The sequence below is a fragment of the Adiantum capillus-veneris genome, chromosome 10, assembly GCF_014529385.1.
Source record: "Adiantum capillus-veneris isolate H3 chromosome 10, ASM1452938v2, whole genome shotgun sequence".
NCBI lineage: Eukaryota > Viridiplantae > Streptophyta > Polypodiopsida > Polypodiales > Pteridaceae > Adiantum > Adiantum capillus-veneris.
In genome coordinates, this window is record NC_140940.1 from 161,428,842 (window position 1) to 161,447,629 (window position 18,788).

Here is an 18,788-nt window from a genome sequence, read left to right on the forward strand (position 1 = left end):
TAAGAGAGGCACTGCTCTTCACTGCATATGTGAAGGAACACTTCATTTCATACATTCCATATGAACAGGACTCAGAAAAAACTCCATTTCATCTCATTTCAATAAATTGCAGCCAGAAGCGAAGGCGACTGGTTACTACCATTAGGCCATCTTGCACCTAGTATACATAGGAAGTTTGTCACACTTTACATTCACCATCACCTGAAAGCATTGCAAGAAGCGTTCACGCTCGCGTGAAAACAAAAAAATGTAGCTAGACCATCCAATGATCATATGAATGAACAGGCAAGGCACAGCAATTTAGCAAACAAGAGCCCACCTAGTGGTCACTTAACAACTTATAGAGAGGATTCAAAATTATTCAAATTCCAATTTAGCCAACCACTCCAATTTGAAAGCCTCTACCAGTCAAAGAGCATACAACATCAACCATACAGCACTCGCAACCCATAAAGCGAGTTAATTGGAAACAGGCCCATAAGCATTATAATAAGCATCACTGATACTATCCAATGCTTGAAATCCTTCATTTGAGATCAACACAAGAGAACATTTCAACATTAAAATACACATATAAGGAGCATCCTGCCCCATGAAGACCATCTGCAATAGCCAATGACTTTACCAAGCCATTTGGAAGACAAATTGTTATGAGGCATTTAGCTTGCCTACCACAGATCAAAGCAACAACAATGTTTCTCATCTTTGATAAAGTTCCATTAACTCCAACAGCTGATGAGATGCCTTCACCTGATTCATCCCACATCATACAAAACGGGAAGATCAGGAGTACTCCAAAAATCTCTCTCTCTCTCTCTCTCTCTCTCTCTCTCTCTCTCTCTCTCTCTCTCTCTCTCTCTCTCTCTCTCTCTCTCTCTCTGTGTGTGTGTGTGTGTGTGTGTGTGTGTGTTACAGGCTTGGACACTCCAAGCGAGAAATCAATAGCAACACATGAACAAAAACTTCAAAATCACTTAACTTTACTTATAGAGAGAGGGAGTCGACACGGCACGGCGGAGTTCCGTGCCCAAAAGCACTGGCCCCAAGGACTAGCACCCCTTTTGGTATTTCTTTATTATTGCTCATAGCAAAGTACAACTCCCGAGTCCTTTGCTCTCAGACTCTGTGCCCAAATGCTCTGCAAAGTGAGAGGCCCAAGGGCTCTTTTATTCTTATAAGGGATGCCCAAAAGCAGACCAGATCAAAAGCACTGCAAACCCAAAAACATCGGCTTCCAAAAGCTCACGCAAAACTGCCACGTCATCAGCCCAACGCAAATCGCAGAAATCCATACAACCTGCCACGTCAGCATGTCAGGACGATTTACAAAAATCTCGCCCAGAGTCCAAGCTTCTGTCTTTTAGGGTTTTGGGCCCCACCTCTTTTCCACTCGGCCATTTCTCTTCCAGTTGGTCATGCCAGATCATCATCACTTTGTGACATTTACCCCTAGAATTATAATCGCCCTCGATTACGCCTGGAAAAACAGCCAAAGGACAAAAACTTTCTTCAGTAGACACTGACTCTATGTACTCATGCACCAGACTCCACCAATCCAACACTTCTACATAGTATAAAGACATCAGTCACTGACTAATCACATTTCTATCGAGGGTCTCAGATACAAATCCTGATCATTGTAACCATTTAGCAATCACATGTAGACCACACTGATCTTTTCATGGATGTCTTGATCTACTAAATCTTGTTACTATTAGATTCATATCCTTTCTTTTCACATTTCAATCAAGAAACCCATGCCTATGACGTCCACACAAGACAGCACATCCACATAGCATGCAGTTCACAAAATCACACACTTAGTTCACACCGAACACCGTGTTTTCAATCATTCAATCCAACCATCTCATTCCACCTAGAACTCTTGATGCACTCACAATAGTATACAGTCCTCTCATCCAGATCTCACTAGAATCTCGCTCAGTTCTAATTCACTTAGCCATCACATCCAGATCTCATCGATCTCTAATAGATGTCTAGATGCACTAAGTTCAAATCATTCATCAGAAAAAATGCTACAGACATTTCGTCTTTCTCTACACGTCTCTAACAATACACACATGAAAGAGCACATGTTTTTAGTTCAATCAAGGAAATTTCCAATTCAATGCACACAGTTCATAAAATCATTCCGCAAAATACTGTCAGTCCGTCAGTACCCTAAAATCTCAGAGAGAAATTAGTGACTTTATTCAATCTAGACAATCTATGGGCTCCCCTCTTGTGCAGTTCGCACCGTACGAGATTCAACCTTTTTGAATCACTGGTAACTTTTGGCATAAACACTGCTAATAGCCCAAAAGCTTCAAGATACAACTCTCTCTGAAGAGAATTTGCGAGGTTCTCTTCGTCGACTTTGCATCGAGGGCCAAAAAGTACCCTTGACCAAATTATCCGGTGGACCTAGCTTACCTTTCTGTTATTTTCTCGTGCCCTTTGATCTGTTTGTAGCCCTGCTGGCCTTCCTGTCCTTGGCACCAGCGTAACCGCAAAACGTTTCACCCCGAAACATGGCGTTTCACCCTAGGCTAATGCCTCACTGAAACGTCTCACCGAAACACCAATTTGTGTATATATAGACTTATGTATAGACAAAATAGGTCTTCACGTTGCAGTGAGTAGAGACACATGCTCTGTTAACCTTGAAATAGTATATACATAATAAATAAATAACTTTTTAATGGCCAAATTCTCTAAAGGGAATTGGTTTTTAGGCGTTTCACTACAAGCGTTTTACCCCACAGGTGAAACGTTTTGGCTGTTTCACACGTTTCGTGTTTCAGGCCGGCCTACTAAAACGCGTTTCGCGGTTACGCTGCTTGGTACCTCAATCTCGATCTGTGGAATTCTCAAATCTACCAGCTGATTCCCTTTCCTTTCTTTCCTTGTGCCCTCGCACCTGGCACGTGAGTCTCAATCGTCGGGATCTTGAGACACACTATTATCTAATCCGTTTCACTTTCCTTTCCTTATGAGCCAGGACATGTTCTGAATGAGAATTTTCCTCTATCTCTTCCACTTTGGGCTGGCTCCTCTAGCTCCTTGTGCATTGTCACCTCACCTTTGAAAGGTCTCATAGATTCACATAAAATGCATTGTGAATCCTCCGAGTATCGGGTAACTTCAATCTGAAGGATACATCATTTCTTTTGAATCTGGAAAGGGCCATAGTATCGCATACTCAGCTTTGGAAAAAGTTGCTCCTTACCCTTTTGTTTCCGTAGGCGTGCGTTCTCAAACCGTAGAAGCACCTAGTCATCTTCCTTCAGCTACAAGTCACGTAGATGCTTCTCCACTACCTTCTTATGCTGTGCTTGAGACTTCTGAAGAACCTTGCGCACCTTAGCAAAAGCAGTGTCCAGATCTTGAACGTAGTGATCTGTTTCAAAAATCCTATCCTTGGTGCTTACAATAGGTGGAACCTTCTTAGCACCCTCGATGATCTCAAATGGCGCCTTCCTCATATCCACTATGTCGTTGTAGGCAAACTCTACCAAGGGCAAATACTTCTCCCACTAAGCCTTCTGATCAAAGATGTAAGACTTCAACAAGTCGAGAGCAATCTCTAATTGCCCATCTGTCTGTGGGTGGAAAGAAAACGAGAATTGTAACCGAGTACCAATATTCTCCCAGATTGCCCTCCAAAACAAACTAGTAAAACGGGGATCTCTATCTAAAACTATAGATTGAGGCATGCCATGTAATCAAAATATATTTGAAACAAACAGTTTAGCCAAATGATCTGGCTTAACCGTCTTCTTGACCAAGACAAAATGAGCCTGCTTATAAAATTTGTCGATGACTGCCCAGATGCCATCGTGCCCACTTTGAGTCTTGGGAAGATCAAAATTAAAATCCATTGCTATACTTTTCTAAGGCCGATTAAGTATAGGTAAAGGTTGCAAAAGACTTGGTGCCTTATGCCTGTCAAACTTGACCTTTTGGCATACTAAACAACTGTGAACAAACTTGTCCACGTCCTTTTTGAACCTCAACCAATAGAAAAACTGTTCCACACCTTTCAAGGTGGTTTCTATACCACGATGGAGGTGCACAATGACACTATGTCAAAACCTTATTCCTCAACATAGTTGTATCACACACAAGTTTTTGCCGCATCAAATAGCCTTGAGAGAATAGCTAGTAACCGCTTCCCCACTCTATAATCGATCAAAAATGTCTGCAAAATCCGGATCTATGACATCTAATCTACCATATCCTCAAAGTTGTGATGATGAATTGCCGAAATAGCCAAAACCAAAGGAAACGAGACAGTGCATCCCCCACCACATTCTTTTGTCCTTGAGCATGCACAATCTGAAAGTGAAATTGTGACAAAATGTTTTCCCACTGCATCTGCTTATCTGAAAGTTGTTTCTGAGACAAAAAGAGCGCAAACTCTGGTAATCGGTGAACACTGTGAAATCGGCTTTGAGTAGAAAGTGTCGCTATTGAGTAAGAGCATGGATAATTGCCAAAAGCTCTTTCTCGTAAATTTGTGCAACCCGTTCTGGTCTGGAAAACATTCTGCTCTCATAAGCTATAACATGGCCCTCCTGCATTAAGATTGTTCCCAGAGTACGACCACATGCATCACAAAATACCTCAAATGGCTTTTGCAAGTCTGGCAAAACCAACACTGGACCAGTTATCAACTTCTCTTTGAGAGTCTTGAAGGCTGCTATCTTAGATGGTCCCCATGAGAAAGGAACCCCTTTCTACGTTAAAAAATGCAAAGAAGAAGCAATAAACCACCGATAGTAAGAGCATAAACCCAAAAAGTTTCGAATCTCATGGACATTCTGCAAATCTGGCCAATCTCGAATGGTCTCAACCTTGGCCGGGTCCATTTTGACACCCTCCGCAGAGACAATGTGTCCCAAAAAGTGGATCTCTTGGTAAGAAAAACTCGCTCTTCTTCCCATTAACCACCAACCAATGTTGCCGTAGTGCTTGAAAAACCTGTAGCAGGTGGTGTTGATGCTTTGCCTCATTCTTGGAGAATACGATGATATCGTCACCCTCCGCAGAGACAATGTGTCCCAAAAAGTGGATCTCTTGGTAAGAAAAACTCGCTCTTCTTCCCATTAACCACCAACCAATGTTGCCGTAGTGCTTGAAAAACCTGTAGCAGGTGGTGTTGATGCTTTGCCTCATTCTTGGAGAATACGATGATATCGTCGAAAAAGGTGCCGACAAATGACCAATACTCTCTGGAAATCCTGTCCATCATCATATTAAACATTGCATCAACATTCGTAAGACCAAAAGGCATCACCAAATACTCGTACAATCCAAAGACGTCATGAGGACGGACACCGCGTGCCAACAGAAAAGAACAGACTGAACAACTTTAAGCACTTTAACTAACACTGAACTGAAAGAGACGCAAGACACATGAGACGGGGAGTGGCGGAATTCCACCCCAAGACAACACAGGTCCCAAACGTTGGCGCCCCTTTCGGTATTTCTTTATATTGCTTAAACTCGGTACAATGCCGATACTCCAATCCCTACACCTTCACGTAGAAGCATGCCACAGCATAGCCCATGGCACATGCACTTGGCCTATGAAAAGCACTTACATAAAAAGCTTCAAACTCAAAAGCAACTGGTCGAAAAGCTGCCAACGCATTTTGCGAAAATCCGTACAATTGCCATGTCATCAGCATCAAACGTAGAAATCCGTACAAGTGCCACATCAGCATGTCAACGCATTCTGCGGGTTGTCCGTATAGCTGCTGCCACGTCATCAGTTCTCTACCCTAGTCTTTTCGGTGTGCATTGGTCCTGCTTTATTTTAATGTCTTTAGGTCACTTAGGCCCCATCGGATGGGGTCCCATAAGTTGGTGGGAACTTCTTCTGCTTCTTTTTCTTCTCCTACTGCTGATTCTTAGGGTTTAGGCCCCTCGATTGGGGATCTGCACGTTGGCTCCATTGTTTAGTGGCTTGACACGTCAGCAGTTTGTGACATCCCTTCTTGAAAGAAAGTAATCGTCCGCGATTACAACATATCTGCAAAACAACTCAAGTTAGCTCAAAAAATTTCGAGTCATTCCAAGGAACAATCCGAGGGACAATCAGTTTTCTCATTCCAAATTGGAGCTCTTAATATCCTGGGTCGTTGGCTTCCCAGAAAAACCTCATCTAATAAGAAGTCTCATTCCATATTGGAGCTCTTGATACACTGGGTCGTTTGTTTCACAGAAAAATCTCATCCAACAAGGAGTATTCAATGGTCGGCACATCACAATGCAACACAAATGCTCACGTATGCATGTTACAAGACAGAAACATAAAGCTGTTGATGAAAACTCCCCCGTCAAATAACCATCTTGGTCCAGGCCATGAGCTGTTCAACGACTCCCTCATCACTTGTTCTGCAAATAACCTACAAAGCTACGAGTCATGAGATATAGAGGCCTTTTACAACCAAACGTCCCCCCAGACCGCAGCCTACGTCGTTTGGAGGTGTTGAGTGTAACCACTCCCCCTGTAAATAATCATCTAGGTCCGGGCCATGAGTAATAACAACAATACTCCCCTCATAAATAACTACAAGGGTCCCGGCCATAAGTAAAAACAACACTTTTCAAACATTCAATACTCCTCCCGCAAATAACCACAAGGGTCCGGACCAAGAGTATGTGCACAGCGCAAGCATTTCTCACTACTCTACCCGAGAGTAAATCACCAAGCAGTATTCAAATCAGAGTCAAATAGTTCAAATCGGCACCAAGACAAGTTTAAAACAAATATGATCCATTACAAACAAATTTCAAACAGTACTTCATCAAATAGAGTTCAAAAGTATTTAAAACAACTAAATGATTCATTCAGGTTTTTGTTCGGACAATCAAACTTTGAGTACGACTGGCTTGTCCTTCTGCATCACGGTAATGGTTTAGTTCTGGATCTGGAGAGGCACATCATTCTTGTCATGTCGAGGAATGCCCAAGAGAACGTCGCAATTACCCAACTTCATAATGTGGAAATCGGCTTTTACGTGATATCCTTGGATGGTTACTCGAAGAGCATCCATGAGAGGTACCACCTTCTCGGTTTGATCAATAGCTAACTCAGCTTCAATTTCGCCACCCTGTGGATCATAATCAAAGAATTCTAGATGGATAAGGTTTTGAGTAGCTCTTGGGTCGAAGAAAATTAGGGCTTTGAAGCCGTTGACTTTGCCATATGCTCGACACAATTCATATGTACTTTCAAGGCGTATGCCATAGATGTCAGGTACAAGTCCAATGGCCGCTTTAGCTCGTTTGGCTGGAGATGGTCTTGGGGTTCTATCGACCATCGGTGCAGGCGTCGGCTCCGCTGATTTGTCAATGCGTTGGGGACAACCAAAGTAGTTATGCCCTGGTTGAAAGCATCCAAAGCATCCGTCTTCTTGTAATAAGGTGTCTCGTTGTTGAGGCGTCAAACGAGGCCTTTGCGGTTGACTTTCATGAGAATCTCGAGTATTTGTTCGTTGTTGCTGAGAGTTCTAGTTGTTGGCCGGAGTTACTGCTGTAGTAAACTCTAGCTTGCCTTTCATCAATTTGTAGCCGACCGTGGCATGGTCCATAAGCTCTTGCATAGTTGAGACTTGCTTGGACATGCAATATTCCTTTGGTTATAGTCGTCCATAGTCCCTGTGGCAAGCATTTTCAAGTTACCCCATTCTACCAAGATCCAGACTTCAAAGAGAGAAGTCATATAATCCAAATATTGTCTTGAAATCTTGCTGGGTCCTTGGAGCATGCGGTTGCGTCGCGTTGAACTCCACCACTGCATAGCATTATCTCTAAGAAATTTTGCTGCTTGAGAAATCTTGGATTCTTCTGTATAGTTCCCCAAAGCATGGATGTTGTCGAATTGCTGTAGGAACTACAATGCTTTCTTCCAATCTTTCATCCCGTGTCGCCATACTTGAAATCTTTCGGTTGGTTATACATGTATCTCGGGTACGGATAATAAGGGTATCCATATGGGCTCCAATCATCGTAGCTTGGCGGTGGTGGTGGGAGAGGTGGGGGCAACGGCGGTGGAAGAGCCGGTTGCACTGGATCAGGGTCAGATGGCTGCACCATAATCCTGAAGACTTCCTCGATCGGAACAAACAGCTTCGAAGATTGCCGGTTTGAAGCTCTTATACTTTCTGGTACAAGAGGTGCCTCCATCTATTTGAAGGAATTGAATGATGAACAACGAACGAACATGTCTAAATTAGACAAAGAACGACAAGAATTTCTACACACACACATGCTGACTGTTTCTCAGAAGGCCTACCAAGCGAGTAACCTCCATCTTGTCCTGAGGACCACACTATTGATTTAATCCCTGGAACCACACCACCGAACCGGCCACCTTATCTATTAGCCAGCCCAGAATGAAGAAATGATGAACCAAGTGAAAGACGTTCTTGAAAAGGGTCTCATCCAGCCTAGTACTTCACCTTATTGTTCTCCGGTTTTACTAATACTAAAGAAAGACGAATCTTGGAGAATGTGCATTGACTATAGAGCTCTCAATAAAATCATTATCAAGAACAAATTCTTGATTCCAAGGATCGATATTACTTTTGACAAACTTCAAGGAACCTCTTGTTTCAGCAGGAAGTTTTGGTGATGCCCTTTGGGCTTACAAATGCTCCAGCAACTTTCAACCGAATGATGGATAGGATTTTCAGAGAGCATCAATCTTTTGTGGGCACTTTCTTTGATGCAATTACAGTTTTCTCCAAGAATGAAGTAGAGCACCGACACCATCTGCAACAGGACTTTCAGACATTGCGCGATCATAGATTGGTTATTAATGCCAAAACGAGCGAGTTTTTCTTGCTAGAGATACGTTTCTTGGGACACAATGCCTCAGAAGGAGTACAAATGGACCTGGCCAAAATTGAGACTATCCGCGATTGCGTGACTTGAAGAATGTTCATGAACTTTGAAGTTCAAAGCTTTTTGAGCTTGTGCTCTTACTGTCGGCGGTTCATTCGGAAGTTTGCAGAGATAGCTTCGCCTTTGCACTTATTGACTCAGAAAGGAGTCCTTTTCTCGTGGGGACCGACAGAGGTAACTGCTTTTCAGACACTTAAGGAAAAATTGACTATTGGACCAATGTTGGCTTTGCCTGATTTGCAAAAGCCATTTGAAGTTTATTGATGCAAGAAGGCCATGTGATTGCTTATGAAAACACAATGTTTTCAAGGCCAGAATTGGTAGCCCAGATCTATGAGAAAGAGCTATTGGCAGTGATCCATGCTCTTACATAGTGGCGACATTATTTACTCGGAGCTGATTTCATAGTTTTTACAGATCATCAAAGTCTGCGCTACTTCTTGTCACAAAAGTAGCTTTTGGAAAAGCAGATGCGGTGGGCTAACATCTTGTCACAGTTTCACTTCCAGATTGTCCAGTTCAGGGTCAAAAAAATTTAGTGGCAGATGCATTGTCTCGGAAGCCAACAAGCAAGCTCACTTCATTTGTCACTAATTGCTGACATGTCAAGCCACTAGAGAATGGAGCCAACTTGCAAATCCTGGCCGAGGGGCCTAAACCCTAAAAGTAGCAGAAGAAGTTGAACTTTTCACCAACTTACAGATCCTCGCCGAGTGGGTCCATTTTCAAAGAAGTTCCCACCAATTTACGTGGGGCCCAAGTGACAGAAAGGCATAAAAATAAAGATGGACCCTCACACACAGCAGTCAGCGTGGAGAGTTGATGATGTGACAGAACTGTACGGAAAACCCGGATTTTGCGTTGACATAAGAAGGTAGCAGTTGAACGGATTTCCGTGATTTACGCTGACAGCTTTTGAGCACCTACCTTTGGACCCAATGCTTTTGAGTTTGATGCTTTTCATATAAACTGCTTTTGGGCCCAAGGCCTTTAAATATGAGGCCATGGGCTCATTCTCTAGCACTCTTCTAGGAGAAGGTGCAAAGTGTGGAGTACCGGCTTGTACTGTGTTGATGCAATATAAGGAAATACCGAAATGGGCGCCGAGGTTTGGGGCCAATATTCTCTAGGGTGGAATTCCACCACTCCGTGTCACGTGTCGTCTCTCTCTCTTTCAGTTCAGTTGTTATTGAAGTGCTAAAAGTCTGTTCAGTCTGTTCTTTTCTATTGGCACCTGGTGCCCGTCTTGTGACGGTGGTATCAGAGCATCAGGCATGTGCTATTCTGAAAGCATACCAGTCCTACAAAAGAGCAGACAGAGCAAACCACAGACTACTGGAATTTTAATTGAAGTATCTTCGAGTCCCGACCCCGGACTAATTTGAAGTATCTTCAGGTCCCGACCTCGGACTTATTAGGCACTCCCATCCTTACTTCATCGCACATTAGGCGCGCTCCGATCTTCACCACTCATGTCTTACATGGCATAAGCCATAAAGATCACTTTCAAGAGAAGGACCCAAGATTTTTTTCGAGCTACTGTTTTTCCAAAGACAGTGTCGTGCAAGATTATGCTTGAAATTTCTCAACATCTCTCAATAGGTGTTTCTTTTCAAGCTAAAAACCTTGGAGGTCTAGTGTGATTGCCAGGTCTTGGGACTACCATCACCGCCACCGGAACATTGCTTGTCGAGGCTTGTTTCAACTATTCAAGAGTTTGTGGATCATGCTTCGGTCGGCTACGACTGTCACGAGGACGTGGCAGCTACTAACCTTAGTTGTTGATTTCTTTCCAATGATTTTTGTTTTATTTTTGAGACCCTCTTTTTGAATTTGCAAATGGTCGAACACTGTATGACCAATGTGAACGGTAGTTTCACTTGCAGATAGGAAGTTGGTCGGCACTGGAATTCGTATAGTAAGAGGATGTCTAGGCTCAGTTCAAGATCATGTAGGTCCCCCCGTAGCACTTAGCAAGTTTGTGGATACTAGGAAATTAACTCCATAAAGGCACAATGACAAGGTGGGGTCACCCGGAGAAAATCACCCGAGAACAAGGCTACATTGCATTTTTTGATGTGGTCCCAGTGGTGAAAGATGGTCAGATGACCAATGAGAGTCCAATAAAAGCATCTCTTTAGGGAACTGCTATTTTGGGCCATGAAATCTTTTTACGTCATTAGCTCCAGAATGACAAGAGAAACATTTCATTACTCTACCGCTAAGTCAACTGAGCAACCGGTTGAGATATTTTTAGGCTAGAAGGTCCAAAGCGAGAAATTAATGCATGAGTGCCACTTGGCACATTTTTGGGCATTTTTCCAACTTAAGAGAGAGAGAAGCATTAAAACAAAATGTGGGGCTTCATTTTTCAGCCATATGGTGGATTGTTGCAGGTACCAAAGCTACTATGTGCTTGCCTCTATGTACAGTGAAGTGCAAGAATTGAAGCCTTGCACAACATTCACTGCTCTCTCTCTCCCCTCCGTACAGTTAAGTGATGCCCCACAAGAGGGCTTTTCATTTGACCTATGTACAGTTGTGTGGGTTTATGCGCGATTGCCGAGGCATATGCCTCTTGCACAGGTACTGGATTAGCTATTTGCTAATCCCCCGCAGGTACAGGTGAATTTGGAGAGGTTTCACGTCAGAAATCTCGTCCAATTCAAAGGGCAAGTAGCCCTACAGGTGTGGGAGCTCGAGGACTTGTTAAGGATGCGACCGGCTCACGAAACGGAGCCCAAAACAGGCAAATACAGCCTGCTGTGTATTTTTTCAGGTTTAGGGTTTCGGCCCTAAACGGTCCGTAATAACCCCAAGAGGTCTGGGGACGCGAGGGGACTGCTGTACAGGTGATTTGGTGCATTTTCAGGTAAGAAAACAGAGAATTCAGCGTGCTGCAGATTCTTGCCAGGTTTTGCAAAATGTCCGTATGCGTCGGGAAAGTCATCTTTGCGTGGGGATATTGTCTATGAAGCGTCCTAGTACAGATATGCTAAACGAAATTGGGCCAGAACAAGTCATTTTCAGCCCGGATTATGCAAGTCAGCTTGTAGAAAATCACAGGTTTTATTCCCTCTTTGAATACAATAAAGAATACCGAAAGGGGCGCGAGTCTTTGGGGCCAGCAGGTGTCGGCATGTGCTTGGTCGGCATGTGCTTGGTAGCGCTCTAGCTTCCAAGCCGTGTGTGTTTAAAGTATCAATTCCCGTTACAGGTTTTCTTTTGCAAAGTTTCTATGTGTCCTAAAGTCTAAAGTAAAGTTTCGGATGAAAGCCAAAGCCTACCGCCCCACGGGCGGATCTCAACGACCTTATGGAAGGAACCTAACCCTAATTTTTTATGCAAGTTTCAGGCTGGAAAGTCAATCGGCTTTTCGAGCTCGACTGATGTCGAGATTGCTTTTTAAATTTGAGTTTTTTTTGGTGGTCTTGTTTGGAATTTGTTTGAAATGGATGGTATCTGTTTTAAACCTCTCTTGGTGCCGATTTGAATTGTTTGACTCTGGTTTTAATTAATACTTGTTTCAATGATTGGTGATTTTACTCCTGGGTGGAGTAGTGAGAAATGATGTTTTGGTATTCGGAACGACGCTGACGGGATGTCTGGGAAGCGTTTCGTTGTATGCCTGAAAACCCCGGAACGACGCAGACGGGATGTCTGGGGAATGTTTTGTTGTATGCTTGAAAACCTCAGAACGACGTAGACGAGACGTCTGGGGAGCGTTTCGTTGTATGCTAGAAAACCCGAACGACGCAGACGGGATGTTTGGGGAGCGTTTGGTTGTATACTTGAACCTCCAAGCAACGCAAGCTACGGACTAACCCTAATTTTTTATGAAAGTTTCAGGATGGAAAGTCAATTGGCTTTTCAAGCTCGACTGATGTCGAGATTGCTTTTTAAGTTTGAGTTTTGTTTGGAACTTGTTTGGAATTTGTTTGAAATAAATGGTATCTGTTTTAAACCTCTCTTGGTGCCGATTTGAATTGTTTGACTCTGGTTTTAATACTTGTTTCAATGATTGGTGATTTTACTCCCGCGTGGAGTAGTGAGAAATGATGTTTTGGTAACCCTCGAAACGATGCAGACGGGATGTCTGGGAGTGTTTCGTTGTATGCTTGAAAACCTTGGAATGACGCAGAGGGGCTGTCTGGGGAGCGATTCGTCGTATGCTAGAAAACCTCCGAACGACGTTGACGGGATGTCTGGGGAGCATTTGGTTGTATGCTTGAACCTCCAAGCAACGCAAGCTACGGTCTGGTGAGCGGTTGGTTGTACAGTCCTCAAAACTCATAGCCCGAACCTTTTTTAGGTTATTTGCGGGGGGGGGGGGGGGGGGGGGGTGACGAGGTAGTTGTTAAGTAGCTTCATACCGCAGTCCGTTTGTCTCGAGAGAGTGCTCAGCGGCGTTGTTCGTAGTCTCTTGTAACATGCATATGTGAGCATTCATGTTGCATTGTGATGTGCCAACCACTAAATATTCCTAATTGGATGTGATTGCCTAGGTATGTAATTTTAGTGCATCAAGACACCCATGGAAGATCAATGCGGTCTCGGTGTGATGGCTAATTTTACCACGCCAAAATATCAAAAGTTCCGATCTGGACGAAAGGAGAAGCCCACTCCTTAACAAAAAAAGAGCAAAATAATTGTCCCTCGGAAATATTTTTGAGCTAACTTGAGTTGTTTTGCAAATATGATGTAATCGTGGACGATTACTTTCTTTCAAGAAGAGGGGATGTCACAAACTCCCGACGTGTCAAGCCAATGAAGAATGGAGCCAACTTGCAGATCCCCACCGAGGGGCCTAGGCCCTATAACCCTAGAAGCAGCAGAAGAAGTTGAAGTTCTCACCAGCTTACAAATCCTTGCCAAGTGGGTCTATTTTTATAGAAGTTCTCGCCAACTTATGGGACCCCGTCCGATGGGGCCCAAGTGACATAAAGGCATTAAAATAAAGCTGGACCCTCACACACAGAAGTCAGAGTGGAGAGTTGATGACATGGCAGAACAGTACGGACAACCTGGATTTTGCACTGACATGATGACGTGGCAGACTATACGGATTTCTGCCTTTTGCGTTGATTGCTGACGAGACAGTTGTGCAGATTTTTGTGATTTATGCTAGCAGCTTTTGAGCACCTACTTTTCACCCAGATGCTTTTGAGTTTACTGCTTTTCATGTAAACTGCTTTTTAGTCTAGGGACTTTACATACGAGGCCATGGGCTCATTCTCTGGCACTGTTATGGGAAAAGGTGCAGAGCGTGGAGTAACGGCTTGTATTGTGTTGATGCAATATAAAAAAATACCAAAAGGGGCGCCAAGATTGGGGGCCAATACTCTCTGGGGTGGAATTCCGCCACTTCGTGTCGCGTCGTCTCTCTCGTTCGGTTCAGTTGTTATTGAAGTGCTAAATGTCTGCTCAGTCTGTTCTTTTCTATTGGCACGTGGTGCCTGTCTTGTGACATCATTCCAATGAAAAAAACAGTCGAGCCGGACCATTTAGCAAGATTGTTCATTTGACAGATATTTCGGTTGCATGGCACGCCTGAGACAATAGTCTCCAATAGAGATCCCCAATTCACGAGTTTGTTTTGGAGGGCTATTTGGTAGAACATTGGCACACGGTTGCAGTTCTCCTCATCTTTCCACCCGCAGACAGATGGACAATCTGAGATCGCAAATTTAGTTGTTTTGGATGTGTTGAAGTCTTACATCTCTGATCAGAAGACTCAATGGAAAAGTTTTTTGCCTTTAGTGGAATTTGCCTACAATAACACGGTTCACTCTTCGACGGGGAAAGCGCGGTGCTCAAAAGGTTCCTCCCTTTCTCAGCACTAAGGACAAGATTTTTGAAGCCGACCGGTACACGAGGGACTTGGACACTGCTTTTGCCAAGGTCCACGAGGCTCTAGAGAAGTCTTAAGAACGACACAAGAAAGGCGTCAGATCAACATCGCTACAGCTTGAAATTAAAGAAAGACGACTGGTGCTCTTACGTTTTGAAAAGATACGCCTAAGGAAACAAAAGGGAAAGGAGCAGCTTTTTCCAAAACTTAGCATGAGGTATTATGACCCTTTCCAGATTAAAGAAAAGATAAATGACGTCTCCTTTCGCCTCAAGCTGCCAGATACTTAGCAGATTCACAATGCATTCCATGTGAGTCTCTTGAAACCTTTTCAAGGTGAGGTGTCAGTTGATGGGGAGCCTAATGAGCAACCAGAAGTAGAAGAGAGCGAGCAGATACTCGTTCCTGAACAGATTTTGGCACACAAGGAAAGAAAAGTGAGAGGTAAAGTGATTCGGTGGTTCTTAGTTAAATTCAAGAGCTCTCCAGCATTGGATGCGAAGGGGATGGAGGAGGAGGACCTAGCAGATACTCCTAAGATTTTATGAACTTTACCTTGAGGCATTCGGTTTAGCTAAGTCTACTTCGAGAGATCCCGCGGATCAGTAGGGTTAAATGCACAAGAAGGGAGTCACTTCGCTCATTTGTCACAGATTACCTCGATTGAATAGAGTCACTGATATCCCTTTGGGTTTCAGGGATACTGTAGTGCTGACAATATTCTGTTGTATGACTTTATGAAATAGAATTCCCGAAATTGAACATAAATGATCTATACTATGTGACTTGTTTGACTCAAGGAACTGAAAGACGAAATGACTGCAGCATTTCTGTCACGAGGACGTGGCAATTGTTAACTATGTCACGAGGACGTGGCAACTGCTAACCTTAGTTGTTGGTTTCTTTCCAATGATTTTTGTTTTAATTTTAAGACCCTCTTTTTGAAGTTGCAAATGGTCGGACATTGTATGACCAATGTAAACAGTAGTTTCACCCGCAGGCGAGAAGTTGGTCGCCACTGGAATTCGTATAGTAAGAGGATGTCTAGGCTCAGTTCAAGATCATGTAGGTCCCCCCCGTCGCACATAACAAGTTGGTGGATACTAGGAAATTAACTCCATAAAGGCACAGTGACAAGGTGGGGTCACCCAGAGAAAATCTGTAGCAGACTTGGACACTCCAAGTCGAGAATCTACCACGACAACACCAAATAACCACTTCAAAACAGTTCACAGTTCACAATTTATTTGACACCGGCCCCGCGGAGTTCCGTGCCTAGAGATATTGGCCCCAAAGACTGACGCCCCTTTCGGTATTTCTTTTTGTATTAATCTGAGTTCAAAGTACAAGAGTGCGGGCAGGCGCTCACACTCAGACTCTGCGTCCAGATGCTTTGAGTTGTGAGAGGCCTACTCACATATTTAAAGGTTACAAGGGATGCTAAAAGCAGAGCCAAAAGCTGAAAATCAAAAGCTTGTAAAAATATAGCCTGCTGGAAATAAAGCATCAAAGCTCTCTCTCTCTCTCTCTCTCTCTCTCTCTCTCTCTCTCTCGCATAAAAAAAATAAAGCAAAAGAGTTCTCTTGCGTCGAATAAAGCAAGCTTCAAAGGCTTGTCCAAAAAGCATTCAAAAAGCTGTCGCTCGCTGTTTTCCCAACTTCGGCAATTTCCTCTGTGATTCACGCGCTGCCACGTCAGCAGACTGTACGGAAATGCCACGTCAACAGACCTTCCGCGTTTCACGGGGCTGTCCTGCTGCACTGGTTCTGCTGCCCCATTTTGGGAGTGTATCTGTGTGTGTTAGGGTTTGCCACGTCACCATTTTGTGACATACCCCCCTCTTGAAAGCATTGTAATCACCCTCGATTACGCCTCCAAAACAGACAGAAGCCATAAACTGCCTTAGCAAACAGTGACTGTTAGTACCGACGCACTAGGAACACACATCTAGCACATGTACCAATCGACAGTCACATCACATGACATCACAGGACATCACATGACATTCAACATTCAATCGGATCTTAGACCATGATTTATCGGCAAAGCAGTTAGCAATCACATCTAGATCCAATTGGGACCTCATAGATGCCCGATTGACTAACCCCTATTGCAACCATGTCTATTCAAGATCATTTAGACCAAAATGCTGCAGTCATTTCGTCTATCAGTTCCTGCACTTAAAAACAAGTCAAGAACAAATCAGTTTCATATTCGGGAATTCCATTTCATAAAGTCATACAGCAGAATACTGTCAGCTCTCAGTATCCTTGAAGCTCAAAGACACCTCAGTGACTCTAGTATTCTAAAAATCAAGGCATCTGTTAACAAAGGAGCGAAGTAACTCCCCTCTTGTGCATCCCACTGCACCAGATCTGCGGCCAAGCTGAATTTTGGGTTCCATTTGGAGTAGACTATGCTAAACCAAAAGCTTCAAGGTAAACAATTTGAGGACTATCTGCTAGGTCCTCCTCCTCCATCCACTTCACATCCAATGCACGATAGTTCTTGAATTTAACCAAGAACCGCCTTCTTACTTTACCCTTATTCTTTGTGTCCTTATGTGCCAAAATCTATTCAGGAACAAGGATCTCCTCGTTTTCCTCCACTTTGGGTTGCTCATCAGGCTCCCCATCATCAGGCACATCACCTAGGTTTCAAGAGACTTACATGAAATGCATTGTGAATCCTCCAAGTGTCAGACAGTTTCAATCGGAAGGAGGCATCATTGATCTTTTTGGAGATCTGGCAAGGTCCGTAGTATCGCATACTAAGCTTTGGAAAAAGCCTCTCCTTTCCCTTCTTCTTTCGCCTTCTCAAAACGTAAGAGCACCCAATCATCCTCCTTCAATTTCAAATCGCGACGATGGGGATCCGCTGCCTTTTTCTGTCTTTCCTGAGATTTCTGCAAAGCCTCAACGACCTTGCCAAAGGCGTGTCTAAGTCACGCGTGTACTCATCAACTTCAAAAATCTTATGTTTCGTGCTTAGGAAGGGTGGAACCTTCGCAACACCTTCAACAATCTCAAATGGCACCTTCCCCGTCAAAAAGTGTATCGTGTTGTTGTAGGCAAATGCCACGAAAGGTGTATACTTTTCCCATTGAGTCTTCTGCTCTAAGATATAAGACTTCAATACATCTAAAACCACTAAAATGGCAATCTAAGATTGCCCGTCAGTCTGCGGGTGGAAAGATGACGAGAACTGCAACCGCGTGCCAATGTTCTCCCAAATTGCCTTCCAAAACAAACTCATAAATCTGGGGTCCCTGTCGGAGACAATCGTCTCAGGCATGCCATGTAATCTAAAAATCTGGGCCACAAACAGTCTCGCTAAGTGATCCCGCTTGACTGTTTTCTTCATTGGAATAAAATGCGTCTGCTTGCTAAATCTGTCAATAACAGTCCAGATACCATCTTGACTACTCTGTGTTCTCTAGAGATAAAAAATGAAATCTGTTGCAATACTTTCCCAGGGGCAGGTGGGTATGGGCAAAGACTGTAACAATCCCTGTGCTTTATGCCTGTCAAACTTGACTTCTAGCATACCAAGCAACTGCGCACAAACTCGTCCACATCCTTCTTGAGTCTCGGCCAAAAGAAGTATCTCTCTACCGCTTTCATGGTGGTAGCAATGCCGCGGTGACCCGTAAAAGGCGGACACTGGCATTCAGTCATAACCTTTTCCGTCAACGGCTGTGTAACGCTATCTTGAATGGAATATCTCGCTATTGTCTCCCCATCCCATATCCGTGTGAAAACGTCTGCAAAATCCGGATCTGTGGCATATTGATCGACCATATCCTCGAAGCTCCTATGATGTATCGCGGAAATAGCCAGAACCAACGGCTTCCGAGACAAAGAATCTCCCACCAAATTCTTTTGTCCCTGAACATGGACAATCTGGAAGTGAAACTGTGACAAGATGTTCGCCCGCCGCATCTGCTTTTCCAATAGCTGCTTCTATGACAAGAAGTAGCGTAAACTCCGCTTCGAGTAGGTAGTGCCGCCACCGAGTAAGA

General features: G+C 43.7%; 1 protein-coding gene across 1 annotated transcript in view; it reads right to left on the reverse strand.

The window, feature by feature from the left end:
• Positions 1–385: 385 nt before the first annotated feature.
• Positions 386–18,788, reverse strand: part of LOC147449977 (zinc finger (CCCH-type/C3HC4-type RING finger) family protein) — an 83,122-nt gene continuing 64,719 nt past the window's right edge. Inside the window, exon 8 of the mRNA XM_086522329.1 lies at positions 386–750. The gene's annotated coding sequence lies outside the window, so the exon portion shown is untranslated. The remainder of the gene's footprint in view (positions 751–18,788) is intronic.